At 44.5% G+C, this 13,591-nt stretch overlaps 1 pseudogene; it reads left to right on the top strand.

The window, feature by feature from the left end:
• LOC140198397 (DNA annealing helicase and endonuclease ZRANB3-like) overlaps positions 1-13,591 on the top strand; it is a 64,383-nt pseudogene that overhangs the window by 20,547 nt on the left and 30,245 nt on the right.

Raw genomic sequence — 13,591 nt, 5'->3', positions numbered from 1 at the left:
TGAAAATACTTAATTAATACCTTAACCACGTCTGCAATGTCCATCACAAGTTTCATTTTTTATCTTTAAAAGGCTCTGCTTCTCCAAATATGATCCTTTCTGTATTCACTTTTTTAACATTAAGTGTACAAGTAGCATTTATAAACAATGTGTTCCATTTCATTTGTTTTGTTGTGTGAAAGTGTGACAACTTCACGCCATTTCAATTGGAATGCAAAACAGACATTTTGGCAAAAGAGCTCAGTGGGATTGTCAAGGAGCCTCCGACTTAAATGAACACCACCAAAGTTTGAGCAAGGTAATGATCTGAAGGATGAAGTTCCAACCTGACTGCCCCCAAAGATTCGGCTACAAATCCCATTTGATTTGTCAAAGGATGCTGCTAAGATGAGAGTTTTGTGTAATAGCACTCATCTGTGAATATCTAATTTGAAGATAAAATTGTTAACTTCTTTCACTAACATTTTGAAAGTAAATATCTTTTGCTCTGATTCCAGTCAAAGCAAGGAATGCATTGCCAGTATGTCAAGTCCCTTGGGACTGAAGCTGTGCCTGGTTGCTAAGCAACCTCATGCATTTTACTGAGATCTTGGATTTAAAGGTGTGCAATGAGATTTTTAAATTGAAGGGATTGAATACAGTGGACCACACAGATTTTGCTTCCTAAATATTTTTGGGTGTATCTTATAGACCTTGGGCAGCTGATTATGAAAGCTACCGCAAAATGTCCCTATCACACATCATGCTTTTGAAATAACCTCTATTTGTTATTTCAATCCGTAATTCAAGTCAGAATAACTGATGATAAGATTAAAGAAGACATTTTTGTTGGTCTACAAATCAAACAGGTCAACAATGACAGGCAATTTGAAGTACTTCTAATGGGACTGCAGATGGGGGGGGGAGGAGAAGATGGCGGCGTGTCGCAGCGCGTGGGGCTGCTTCGAATTGATATCGTATTTGTGAACTAGGATGCTGTGCACAATCCTGATTTGATGGAGACAGCCGTGAGAAGCACAGAGAAACACCTGGAGAAACTTCTGAAATGCCCGCTTCGCTGCTGCTGCTACTGTGCGATCCAGAATCTCCAGAGGGGAAGGCCCCAAATCCTCAGCTTTGCCTATTGCCTGTTGCCGGGGCCGCGGTCGAAGCGCTCGGCAGAGATGGTGGTCGGTGCTCGGTGTTGGAGGGCTGGTCGGAGGCTCGAAGTTTTCAGACGGACTCGGAGTCGCACTGTGGTTGGGTGCTTCCAGGGTGCTGCATCGGCAAGTTTGCGGCGCTGGAAGTTCATGGCAGGGAGAGTTTTCTTCCTTCAACCGTCTGCGTGAGATGATGGGACTTTTGAGAGACTGAGACTTTTTACTGTGCCCGTGGTTTGTTCTTCTATCAAATTATGGTATTGCTTGCACTGTTGTAACTATATGTTATGTGGTTTTTGTCAGTTTTTTTAGTCTTGGTTTATCTTGTGTTTCTGTGATATCATTCTGGAGGAACAAATTGTATCATTTCTTAATGCATGCATTACTAAATGACAATAAAAGGGGACTGCGTGTCCTCATAATCTAATCTAATCTAAAAATTACACAGAAGGCATTCAAGGATGTTGCTGAAAATTTTCTTGGCAACTACAGAGCACCAATCTATGTACGTGCAGCTGGTTGCCAACATGCTTCAAGCATACAAAACCAGGAAGTGCAACATGTCACTAAAGATACACTTTCTGCATTTCCATTTAAACTTCTTCCCTACAAATCTTGGCACTGTCAATGACAAATGCGGTGAAAGGTTTCGCCAGGACATTGTGGTCATGGGGAAGCGGTATCAGGGCAATTGGAATCCATCAATGCTGGCTGATTATTGTTGGACACCTGAGGCAGAAGGCTCAGACACTAAGTACAAATGAATATCATTAACAAAGTATTTTTAGCTCAGTTGAACTTAGTTGACGCAAGGTGTCAGCACCGTTATAGAATTAAATACATTATATTCAATAAAGTTAATTTTTTTGTTTCTCCAAATTCCTACATGATAAAAGTAGTCTGAAATTGCATTTATGTTCAGCTTCAAGTGATCTATCATAACAAAAGAATTCCTAAGGAAGCAACACTTTTGAAAAAAATTGTTGTCCAGTGGTACTTTAAAAATGCTATTAATTTAATTTGTTTTTGATTGAAGTTGAACAAATTAACATTTTAAAGTTTTCTGCCTTGTAGAGCTCCCTCTGCCTCACTTACTGGTATTCTCTGCTCGTTTGGCTATCTGTTTAGCTTTCTTTACATTGAGCTCATGATCTCTCACTCCTGTGCTCTGGCTTGCCCTCTGTCCTATTCTTGTTCCGGAAACACTTATTGTTCTGCTGTGCCTTGCACCACCTTTGTCTTCTCTCACACAGCTCACTTTATCTTCGACCTCTCCCGAGTCATGCCGCATCCTGAATCTCTCTCGACGCCCAGGCCTATTCAATAATACTCCATTGGCAGAGGGGGAGAAAACTGGCTCTTGAAGGACATTGTGTCACACCACAACTTGTTTACAATGCTCTGGCAAATCAGGTTGCATTTTATAATGTTATTAGATTTTTTTCCCCTTGCATTGAATAGATTTACATTTTCTGAAATCAGGAACTGATTTGTGAAGCTTTTGATAATTTTTACAGTGTTTATAAGTTTGGTTTGATAAACATCTTTGTGAGAAGAATGCATTTCTACTTGTAATATGTTATCCCTTTTTTTAATACTTCTCCTCTCAATACTTCTTCATATTACTATTGCGGTATCCGGCTTTGCAGTTAAAAGGTAAAAATTTAATACAAATGTTATTTTTGGTTTATTTTGCCCAGTAGTGTAGAAGTAATGTAAATCACTGAAGTGGATAGAAGGTGAGATGGTTCTTTAAATACCTATATTCCAAAAATCCTTTAGATTTGTTAATGGGATAATACTCAAACCTATTCATTTTCTTCAATCAGGTAAAGGCTGTCTTCAGTCTACACTCTGTGACACAGATGTATTTACTGTGGTCTGGTTCCTGGACTTGCTAAATATTTAGTAAGTTCTCCTTGAAACATTCTAGGTCCTTGATTTATAACAGTAGAGAAGATTTTTTTTTCTTTGCCCCCAGCCTGTCACAAGTTTCTATAATTGAACAGAGCATGTGACTGACCTCACCAGCATTGACTCTCTTTTTCAGGAGCAGCCTTAGAACTGGGAATATTTCTGTTCCTGTTTCTCCAGTCAGTCTGGATGAAAGTGGGGCATACTTCACAAATCCATTAATAGTGCCACCCTCTTTCATTCAAAACATTATTCTTTCTGCCCATGTAGGAAATTAATAACAGTACTGAAGAGTGGGGAAAGATTAATGAGAGATCTGCATTCAAGACCAATAATCCTTTTATAAAAGTCATGGGGCTCATCAGGTACAAACAAACCAATATTGCAAAGGTAGATAGAAACATAGAAACATAGAAACAATCAAACATAGAAACATAGAAACCCTACAGCACAATACAGGCCCCTTGGCCCACAAAGCTGTACCAATCATGTCCCTACCTTAGAAATTACTAGGCCTACCCATAGCTCTCTATTTTTCTAGGCTCCATTCACCTATGCAAAAGTCTCTCAAAAGACCCTATTGTATCAGCCTCCACTACTGTTTCTGGCAGCCCATTACACACACTCACCACTCTCTGCGTAAAAAACTTACTCCTGACATCTCCTCTGTACCTACTCCCCAGAACCTTACACCTGTGTCCTCTTGTGGCAACCATTTCAGCCCTGGGAAAAAGCCTCTGACTATCCACATGATCAATGCCTCTCATCATCTTATACACCTCTATCAGCTCACCTCTCATCCTCTGTCACTCCAAGGAGAAAAGGCCGAGTTCACTCAACCTGTTTTCATAAGGCATGCTCCCCAATCCAGGCAACATCCTTGTACATCGCCTCTGCACCCTGTCTATGGTTTCCACATCCTTCCTGCAGTGAGGCAACAAGAACTGAGCACAATACTCCAAGTGGGGTCTGACCAGGGTCCTATATAGCTGCAACATTACCTCTCAGCTCCTAAATTCAATCCCACGGTTGATGAAGGCCAATGCACCGTATGCCTTAACTAGTGGAATACTAGTCACATTAACTAGAGCTATCAAAAACAACTGCCTAACCAGCTAACTAATGTTAAAAACCATTAACCTTACCTGTCTGCACTTTGTAGGTCTGCCCAGGAATGAATTTGGGACAATTGAGTAGTCGTGTGAAACCTGTCTCTGGCAGAGGCCAATTCTCTGAATTTTCCTTCTTTTGTATTTTTTATCCACCACTTCCACCTCAAGATGATTTGCTTTTGCTGGTATTATCTGAAGGGAAGCTTTGAGCAGGACACTTCAGATAGTGTAATGATATCCTTTGTATCTACCAGAACAAGTTGATAAAATTGCCATCCAAATACTGCTCTCAACATGGCACTCCCCCTTCTCAATACTGCATTTATGTATTCACTTGGATCACAAATGTGTTTGCTCCTTGGAAGAATTATCAGGTTGCTTCCATGTGCCAGTTCTTTGCATGTAACCTGTAGCATTGTTTTCTTCTTAAACAGTTATCTAATTTATTTTACTAAACCATTATTCTGAGTATCGGGATGGAGATATGTCTCTATGAAAGGAGGTATAAGGCGCTCCTTCCCTCTGCTAGCCTGCAGGTCACCCTTGGGCAAGGTGTAGCACCTGCGTATTCCCCTGATCAGGGTCATGTGAAGCCATGGGAACAGGTAATGGATGGTCATATGAGCAGCTGGTGCATATCACAAGTCCTGGTTATGTGACCACTGATGCCAGGCAGACAATCTCTGAAGATTATTGATAATGGCTGGGGTCACCCATCTTGTAAAGACACTGCCCAGAGCAGTGGCAAACTACTTCTGTGGAAAAAATTGTCAAGAACAATTATGGTCCTGGAAAGACCACAATTGCCCACATGATATGATGCAGCACATAACAAATGAACAAAAACTGTTATTAAATACTTTTTCACCAACCCTTCAGGTTATGAATTAACAATTTACTGTATGAAAAAAGACTCCCCTTTTCATGCTTATAATTTCAAAAAAAATTTAGACAAGAAATATACAATATTTTATTCCTTATCCAAAACTATAAAATTTTAATAATATTTTAATTTGATTAATTGAATTTCATCTATTTAAGCTTCAGGGTTCAGTGATATGTTTACTATGTCATGTGGATATTGAAACTTCAATAAGTTAAGTAACATTGCTGCAGTTCAGTCCCTGCCACTCTCTGTACGGAGTTTGTATGTTTTCCCTGTCACCATGTGGGTGTTCCCATTTCCTCCCACATCCCAAAGACAAAAAAGTTCGTGTTCGTAAATGGTGGACATGCTTTTTTGGCACCAAAGCATGATGAAACTTGCAGGCTTCCAACGCCAGTGCTGCATTTCACTTTATGTTTCAATGTGCATGTGACAAGATAAAGCTAATCTTATACAAGTGTCACGCTCTGCAATGTTCCACTGCTAATGTGATGGTTTCTCTGTAACGTTTCACTGCTAATGTGATGGTTTCTCTGTAACGTTTCACTGCTAATGTGATGGTTTCTCTGTAACGTTTCACTGCTAATGTGATGGTTTCTCTGCAACGTTCCACTGCTAATGTGATGGTTTCTCTGTAATGTTTCACTGCTAATGTGATGGTTTCTCTGCAACGTTCCACTGCTAATGTGATGGTTTCTCTGTAACGTTTCACTGCTAATGTGATGGTTTCTCTGTAATGTTCCACTGCTAATGTAATGGTTTCTCTGTGGCAGCAATGTGTGGGTTATGATGGAGATAACGGGGCTTGGAATGTGGGGGGCCTATCTAATGAGAGAAATGTTGTTGTTTCTTGTGAGTCTGGAGGAGAGATTTCTGCAGTCTTTGGTCCGTGAGGGGAGAAGGAGGAAGATGCATGTGGAGGAAGCTGGTGGACCATCGGACGGAGTGGACTGGGAGCGAGGGTCCAAAGGTCGGCAACGCTTGGAGGAGGTCGATGGTTGATGAATGGCTGTATCAGTGAGCTCCAACGTGCACCTTTGACTTTTTCCTTAAAATGGGCCCTTTTTCTTCTTTAAAAATGCAAACACGAGGAAATCTGCAGATGCTGGAATTTCAAGCAACACACATAAAAGTTGCTGGTGAACGCAGCAGGCCAGGCAGCATCTCTAGGAAGAGGTACAGTCGACGTTTTGGGCCTAGACCCTTCGTCAGGACTAACTGTTACTGCTGCATTCACCAGCAACTTTTATGTGTGTTCCTTTTTCTTTTTATTTGCTTTACTAACCCTTTCTTCAGATTAAAATTTATAAAGTTCAATCAGTTAATTGAATATGGTGTACTGTCTGATATTTTGTGGTGTGGATTTGTAACTGGGCAACACATCACGCAGCATCTACAGAAACGAGATTTCTCGGTTTGGCGGGGCCAGAAGTTGTCTTCCCTGAGACGAACACCTGCTGGCTGAGCCTGAGAGTCACAATTGTGGGGGCTTGTCCGGGATTGATTCCGTTGGATGCTGTGTGATTACCCTGAGCATCGAACTAGTGGGGTAGATATTTGTACTCTGGATGAATAGTTAATTCCACTGTTAAGTACCATTAAAGTTTCAATTGTGGGCGGAGGTTTGATAAAATGGCTGCTGCAGCTCTTGTTTTAATGCAGACCAGCACTGTGGTAGCGGTAGTTGGGGGCGGAGATTTCAAAGACAAGGTTCTCTCGTTTCTGAGGAGTGACAGGAAAGAGTGGTTGGATTTGGAATGTCCAATTAGTCCACATCCCCCAGTGAAAAGTGAGAATTCTGAGTTAGTATCCACCCTTACCTCTCTGGTGAATAAATGGAAAAATCAGATTCAAAATCCCAGCTATGGCAGGCTCTGCCCACCCTAAAGGGAAGGAGGAGTATGAGACGTGGGCGGGCGGACCTCTCAGTTGTTAGATGAGCGGCAGTGCTCGGATGATGTAAAGCAACAGAGATTGGTTGGAAGTTTGAATGGGCAGGCTGCTGACGTGAGAGCTGTCAGGTTGAAATCTCCCGTATCGACAGATGTCAATTACATACAAGCACTGGGCAGTGCTTTTGGCCCGACAGTGAGCCCAATGGAACTCATGGTGGGGTTTCAGAACATGTGTCTGGAGAAGGGGGAGAAGCTTTCTGCTTTTATTTTTCAGCTAGAGAGGAAGCTAAATGGCTTGCGGCACAGAGGGGTCATTCAGGCAGCTGAGGTGGATCAGTTAAGAATGGACCAGATAGCCATGGGCGCCCAGTCCTAGGATCTGATTGCTTGGGGTCTCTGACAGTCTTGTAAGACGTTCCCCCTCCATCTTTTGTTGAGCTGATCCGAGAGGTACGGGAAGAGGAGAACACGTCAGAGGCACGGGAGGGCTCTGTCAGCAGGGTACAGTCCTCGGTAGTGGTCCCCTGCGGTGAAGTGACCACAGATAACCTACCCTGGGGAGCGGTAGAGGAGATTGTGGCAGAGTTGAGAATGGAGATATGTTGACTGTTATCAGCGGGTGTGACCCCCCCCCCCATGTGATGGAGCTGATGGGGGGTGTGGATTCCCCAAGGGGATAAACAACACAGAGGGCTGCAGGCAGCAGGTGTCACGCCAGAAGGAGAGTGAGCCCCCGGGTACCTAAGCAGAGAGAGTGGTTGGGAAAACTTAGAGGAGACCTAGTGAGGGAACGGCCTGGTGTCTCTGGGGGAACACGTTCCCAGCAATGTACCAAGGAACTCCTGAACGCAAAAGGCCCGATTCCTGAAGGCTTGGTGGGACCACGCTCCAGTGTGTCACTACGAATAGAGGGTATTTATGCTAAAGCCATACGCGACACAGGTTCGCAGGTCACGTTGTTGTACCGTTTGTTTTACAATCAGTATCTGAAGCACTTACCATTGACTCCGTTCAGTGTACTGGAGATCTGGGGTCTCAGTGCTGGTGATTACCCATACGATGGTTATTTGTCAGTGAAGTTGGAGTTCTCGGAGGCTGATGTGGGAGTGTCTGAGGTTCTTGATACATTGGTGCTGGTTTGTCCGGACCCTGTAGAGAAGGGCGGCGCCTAATTTCTGGTGGGGACCAACACCCCTCTAGTGAGGAGACTCATGGGGGCCTGCAAGGGAAAGGCTGGTGAGAGCTTTCTGGGAACATTGTCCGTGCACCCGGTGTTTCGAGCTGCTTTTGAGGAAGTGCGTGACTGCATCAGGCTGGATACTGAATTTAGACAAGGGCCTGTGTGGTTCACCCTGTTGAAGCCAATGGTGGTACGGCCTGGGGAAGTGGCGAGAGTGATGGGGACCCCAAATTTCCCAGAGTGCCTGAGGGTGAAGCCCTCTTAGTGGACGCTCTGGAGGACCACAAGGGGGAGTCGGGATTTCCTGTTGGGCTACTGGTGAGGCCCGAATTGCAGAAGCCCGAGGTTGTACAGGAACGCAGGATGGTAGTGATTATTAGGAACACTACGAAGAGGGAGGTCACCTTCCAGCGGGGGATGCCCCTAGCGCATTTGCTCCAGGTGACTGTGATGTCCAGCGCACCTGTGAGACAAGCCAGGGAGAAACTATTGGAAAAGGGGGGAAAGTTGACTGCTGAGTCATTCAACTTCGGGGCCTCCCCGGTGCTACCGGGTTGGAAAAGCAGGCTGGTAGAGAAGATGTTGAAGCTGAAAGGTGTCTTTTCCACTGACAATTTTAATGTGGGTTGTTCCAAGAACACTGGTCGCACTATCTGGGTGACCAAGGACATCCCGTTTAGACAGAGGTCGCAGTGACTCGCCCCTGCAGACGTGGAAGACATGTGGCAGCATTTGTGTAAGTTGAAGGAAGCTAGGATCATCACTGAGTCCTGAAGACCCTATGTGTCCCCAATAGTAGTGGCCCGGAAGAAGAATGGGAAGGTATGGATGTGTGGGGACTAAAGGACTCTGAATAGGCATACTGTCTTTAAGTTCCTCGGGGTCAATATCACAAATGACCTGACTTGGTCCAACCAAGCAGAGTCCACTGCCAAGAAGGCCCACCAGTGCCTTTACTTCCTGAGAAAACTGAAGAAATTTGGCCTGTCCCCTAAAACCTTCACTACTTTTTATAGATGCACTGTAGAAAGCATTCTTCTAGGGTGCATCACAACCTGGTATGGAAGTTGTCCTGTCCAAGACCAGAAGAAGCTGCAGAAGATCATGAACACAACGCAGCACATCACACAAACCAATCTTCCGTCCTTGGACTCACTTTACAACGCACGCTGTCAGAGCAGTGCTGCCAGGATAATCAAGGACATGACCCACCCAGCCAACACAGTTTTTGTCCCTCTTCCCTCCGGGAGAAGGCTCAGGAGCTTGAAGACTCGTACGGCCAGATTTGGGAACAGCTTCTTTTCAACTGTGATAGAACTGCTGAACGGATCCTGACCCAGATCTGGGCCGTACCCTCCAAATATCTGGACCTGCCTCTCGTTTTTTTTTGCACTACCTTACTTTCCATTTTCTATTTTCTATTTATGATTTATAATTTAAATTTTTAATATTTACTATTGATTTGTACTCCAGAGAGCGGGAAGCGCAGAATCAAATATCGCTGTGATGATTATACGTTCTAGTATTGATTGTTTGGCGACAATAAAGTATGAAGTCCCTGACCAGTGTACGGTCTGAGGGTCGAAGACGTGCTGGCCTATCTGAGTGGTGTGAAGTGATTCAGTGTGCTGGATTTGAGGAGGGGATATTACCAGATCCCTATGAGTGAGGCCAACAGAGAGAAGATGGATTTTATATGTCCCCTGGGAATCTTCCAGTTCGAAAGGATGCCCCAGGGCATATCAGGAGCTCCTGCAACCTTCCAGTGACTCATAGAGAAGACAGTGGGGGATATGAACTATGAACTTGTTTGAGGTATTGGTATATCTGGATAACCTCATAGTATTTGGATCCACCTTGGAAGAACATGAAGTGAGGCTGCTGAAGGTGTTGGGCTGCCTGAAAGCTGAAGGGCTAAAACTTTTCCTGGACAAGTGCCAGTACTGCAAGATATCTATTAGCTATATTGGGCACATAGTCTCATGGGGTAGAGTAGCTTGATCCAGCTAAGATAGAGGCAGTTTCCACTTGGCTAAGACCCCAGACTGAGCGCTCTGCGCTTGTTCCTCGGGTTCTGCGGTTATTATCGGAGGTTTGTGAAAGGCTACGTGAAAGTGAGTCACCTGTTGAATCAGCTTCAGTACAGTTACCCTCCCTTGGGGAAGAAAAGGAGGGGGAATAAAGGACAGGAAGGTGGAGAGTATCTTAATCTGTCAGAGCCCATGGGACTGAGGTGGCATCCTGATGGGTGCATGAGGGGCTGGATAGGGACAAGGACTGGGAGAGCATTCCTGCCCCGGGAGTGAGGGCCATGTGTTAGTTTGCCATCACCATGAAGGCAGAGGAAAAGGAGAGGCAGGATCGCACGGTGGATCAATTGGGGGCTTCTGATGATGCCATACCTCAAGTTTATCGTAACCTGACTGCTCTGAAGACAAATCAGCTGCCGGAATTGAGTTCTGGGGAAGTGGCAGCTGCTCAGTGAGATGATCCGGGCATTGGTACCATTGGGTGGCAGTCGGAAAGGGAGACATGGCTCAGGCGGAGAGCATGAAACACGCGTCGGTGCCTCCAGTACCATGAGAATGGCCTCAGTTGGAGTTGAAGAACGAGATCTTATACCGGGTCACATCACCCCAGACTGACCCTGGCATTGCCAGCTGGTTCTGCTGGAGAAGTATCAGAGGATTGTGTTGAAGTCACGTCATGATGATTCTGGACATTTGGGGGTGGAAAAGACCTATGGATTGCTTAGAGATCAGTTTTGCTGGCCCTGAATGAAGTCAGGGGTTGAAGAATACTGCAAGTTGTGCATTCGATGCATATGGTGGAAGACACTGCCTATGCAGGCAGCCCCCTTGTCCCACTTGCAGAGTGCAGGGCCCCTGGACCTGGTGTATGTGGATTTCCTATCAACAGAACCCAATGCCAGCAACACGACGAATGTTCTAGTCATCATGGACCACTACACCAGATATGCTCAGGCTTTTCCTATCAAGGATCAGAGGGCGTCTACAGTGGCAAAAGGGTAATGGGAGAAGTATTTCATTTATTATGGCCTTCCCAGGTGAATACATAGTGATCAGGGTCGGGATTTTGAGAGCGGACTCATCCTTGAGTTACTGAGCATGCTTGGAGTCGAGAAGTCGAGGTCCACGCCCTATCACCCGCAGGGTGATCCCCAGCCTGAGAGGTTTAATCTGACCTTGCTAGACATGCTCGGGACCCTGGAGATCAGCAAGAAGAGCAGGTGGAGTCAATATAGACCATAAGACCATAAGACCATAAGACAAAGGAGCAGAAGTAGGCCATTCGGCCCATAGAGTCTGCTCTGCCATTTTATCATGAGCTGATTCATTCTCCTATTTAGTCCCACTCCCCCGCCTTCTCACCGTAACCTTTGATGCCCTGGCTACTCAGATACATATCAATCTCAGCCTTAAATACACCCAATGACTTGGCCTCCACTGCCGCCCATGACAACAAATTCCATAGATTCACCACCGTCTGACTAAAAAAATTTCTTCGCATTTCTGTTCAGAATGGGCGCCCTTCAATCCTTAAGTCATGCCCTCTGGTACTAGACTCCCCCATCATGGGAAACAACTTTGCCACATCCACTCTGTCCATGCCTTTTAACATTCGAAATGTTTCTATGAGGTCTCTCCTCATTCTTCTAAACTCCAAGGAATACAGTCCAAGAGTGGACAAGCGTTCCTCATATGTTAACCCTCTCATTCCCGGAATCATTCTAGTGAATCTTCTCTGTACCCTCTCCAACGTCAGCACATCCTTTCTTAAATAAGGAGACCAAAACTGCCCACAGTACTCCAAGTGAGGTCTCACCAGCGCCTTATAGAGCCTCAACATCACATCCCTGCTCCTATACTCTATTCCTCTAGAAATGAATGCCAACATTGCATCTGCCTTCTTCACTACTGATTCAGCCTGGAGGTTAACTTTAAGGGTATCCTGTACGAGGACTCCCAAGTCCCGTTGCATCTCAGAACTTTGAATTCTTTCCCCATTTAAATAATAGTCTGCCCGTTTATTTTTTCTGCCAAAGTGCATAACCATACACTTTCCAACATTGTACTTCATTTGTCACTTCTCTGCCCATTCTTCCAATCTATCCAAGTCTCTCTGCAGACTCTCCATTTCCTCAGCACTACTGGCCCGTCCACCTATCTTCGTATCGTCAGCAAACTTAGCCACAAAACCATCTATTTCATAATCCAAATCATTGATGTACAATGTAAAAAGAAGCGGCCCCAACACTGATCCCTGCGGAACACCACTGGTAACCGGCAGCCAACCAGAATAGGATCCCTTTATTCCCACTCTCTGTTTCCTGCCAATCAGCCAACGCTCTATCCACGTATGTAACTTTCCCGTAATTCCATGGGCTCTTATCTTGTTAAGTAGCCTCATGTGTGGCACCTTGTCAAAGGCCTTCTGAAAATCCAAATATACAACATCCACTGCATCTCCCTTGTCTACTCTACTGGTAATTTCCTCAAAAAATTGTAATAGGTTTGTCAGGCAGGATTTTCCTTTAAGGAATCCATGCTGAGTTCTGCCTATCTTGTCATATGCCTCCAGGTACTCTGTAACCTCATCCTTGACAATTGACTCCAACAACTTTCCAACCACCGATGTTAAGCTAACAGGTCTATAATTTCCTTTTTGCTTCCTTGCCCCCTTCTTAAATAGCGGAGTGACATTTGCAATCTTCCAGTCTTCCGGAACCATGCCAGAATCTATCGACTTTTGAAAGATGATCGCTAATGCCTCCGCAATCTCCACAGCTACTTCCTTCAGAACACGCGGGTGCATTCCATCTGGTCCAGGAGATTTATCTACCTTTAGACTACTCAGCTTCCTGAGTGCTTTCTCTGTCGTAATTGTGACTGCGCACACTTCTCTTCCCTGCCACCCTTGAGTGTCCGGTATACTGCTGATGTCTTCCTCAGTGAAGACTGATGCAAAATACTTGTTCAGTTCCTCTGCCATCTCCTCATCTCCCATTACAATTTCTCCAGCATCATTTTCTATCGGTCCTATATCTACTCTCACCTGTCTTTTACTCTTGATATACTTGAAAAAACTTTTAGTATCCTCTTTGATATTATTTGCTAGCTTCCTTTCATAGTTAATCTTTTCTCTCTTAATGTCCTTCTTAGTTTCCTTTTGTAAGATTTAAAAAACTTTCCAATCCTCTGTCTTCCCACTAATTTTTGCTTCCTTGTATGCCCTCTCCTTTGCTTTAACTTTGGCTATGACTTCTCTTGTCAATCAAGATTGCATGGATGAACTACAACAATTGTTCATCCCAGTTTGGCAAAAGAATAAATCAAGGAAGGTAGTGCACCCGTGGCTGACAAGAGAAATTAGGGATAGTATCAATTCCAAAGAAGAAGCATACAAATTAGCCAGAAAAAATGGCTTACCTGATGACTGGGAGA

This window comes from Mobula birostris, chromosome 5 (assembly GCF_030028105.1).
Source record: "Mobula birostris isolate sMobBir1 chromosome 5, sMobBir1.hap1, whole genome shotgun sequence".
Classification (NCBI taxonomy): domain Eukaryota; kingdom Metazoa; phylum Chordata; class Chondrichthyes; order Myliobatiformes; family Myliobatidae; genus Mobula; species Mobula birostris.
The sequence above is the reverse complement of the archived record's forward strand: the minus strand, read 5'-3'. Positions and strand labels throughout refer to the sequence as shown.